Here is a 1,847-nt window from a genome sequence, read left to right as displayed (position 1 = left end):
CCCGCCCCACGTTCCTTCCGCCCGGTCCAGCACCGCCCTGCAGCTCCCAGCGCAGCCGGAGTCCGGAGGAAGGAGCGCGAACCCCCACGTGGTGGCCCCGGAGTCGGTCCCGCCACTGCTGCGGCCGTTCGCCCCCGCGCGGTCCCCATCCGGGGCTGGCCGCCGGGAGAGCTCCCCACCCGGTGACTGCCCTCCGACCCGCCCGCCGCCCCTCACGGCGGGGTCTGCGTGTGTTCCTCACCTGGGGGCGGCCTGCAGGTGAGCCCCCTCCCAGCTGGTCCTCCGCCCCGCCCGCGGTCCCTCCCAGGTGACTAGGTCCCTCCAGGTGAGCTCCCTACCTGGGCACGGACCTCCCACGCTGGCTTGCTCCTCCGGCGGCCTCTCGCCTCGCTCCTGGCTGCTCGCTTCCTTCTGTTCCGCAGGGTTTAGCGTGGCCGCGCGAAGACGGACGCGGCTTTGCGGTCCGCACAGGGCTTTCCACTCCCGCTCGCAGGGATGGCTGCGGGCACCGAGGGCCCAAGGTTGACAGATCTGGGAGGGTGTATGGGGCGTCTTTGTAGCCAGTTCTGCAGATACTTTTAAAGTACTTTGTAACTGTCGCGATGGCTGTATAACATTGAATTTAGAAGTTAAATTAGTAGCTGTTGAATGGATATTGGACGTTTTGACAAAGAGGAAGACTGACAGCATTTGACTCTTCTGGCCTCTGTAATAGTGCAGGGTACCGTGCTGAACCTGTCTTTCATCCGATGTTCGCTCATTCCCTGTAAAGATCCCTATTGAGAATTAGCTCTGAAGGTAGGTCTGTAGGATTTCAGACCCTTTAGATTTTAAAAATCCAGCGATCCAGTTCTCAGGATAGCAAATCGTTTTGGTTTGATAGTATTTAAATTGGAATCACGGGGCTGCGATCTTTTCTCGGTATTTCATTGGCCCTATTTTGTTGTTATTTACGATAATTTTATTTCAGTATTAAGTATGATGAAAAACTTTCTCCCTTGAGGAACTGACCTGTTTACTTTTATGTAATGAAAATGACTTAACCTGATATGTTCTCCCCTTTTTACTATGACTTTTAGGAAACTCTAAGCTACATTTACCTCAGTTTTATAGGATTATAGTTGGTTGGTATCTTTGTGTTCCTTCTTTATTCCTAATTGTATCCTTCCAGCGTTAATCGTGTAACTATATTCTGTACAGTCTTAGAAGCAGTGTGTGTTGCTAAGTTTATGAAGTTACTGTTGCAGCTGAAAAAGCATTCTATCTGTTGGGACTGGATTTATACTATATTTCTTTTGTACTTGGAGAAATATTACTATTTCCAAATACTGCTTATTTATCTTTTTTTTTAAAAGATGATGTTGGGGGGTAGGAGTTTATTAATTAATTTATTTTTGCTGTGTTGGGTCTTCGTTTCTGTGCAAGGGCTTTCTCTAGTTATGGCAAGCGGGGGCCACTCTTCATCGCCGTGCGCGGGCCTCTCACTATCGCGGCCTCTTTTGTTGCGGAGCACAGGCTCCAGACGTGCAGGCTCAGTAGTTGTGGCTCACGGGCCTAGTTGCTCCGCGGCATGTGGGATCCTCCCAGACCAGGGCTCGAACCCGTGTCCCCTGCATTAGCAGGCAGGTTCTCAACCACTGCGCCACCAGGGAAGCCCTATTTCTATTTTAAAACTGTTCAGTGGGGTGGGTCCTAGTATATACTCTATAGTATGTATTAGAAGATTTTTGCAGAAACAACTCTTTCAATCTAAAACCATGTGTGAACGAATCTTTTCACAAGTAATTTGAACACTTTGGGTTTTGTTCCATTGAATTCCTGCACACTGACCTCTGAGTGTGATGTTT

Source organism: Lipotes vexillifer, unplaced genomic scaffold (assembly GCF_000442215.2).
Source record: "Lipotes vexillifer unplaced genomic scaffold, Lipotes_vexillifer_v1.1 scaffold3135, whole genome shotgun sequence".
NCBI lineage: Eukaryota > Metazoa > Chordata > Mammalia > Artiodactyla > Lipotidae > Lipotes > Lipotes vexillifer.
This window is presented reverse-complemented; position numbering follows the sequence as displayed.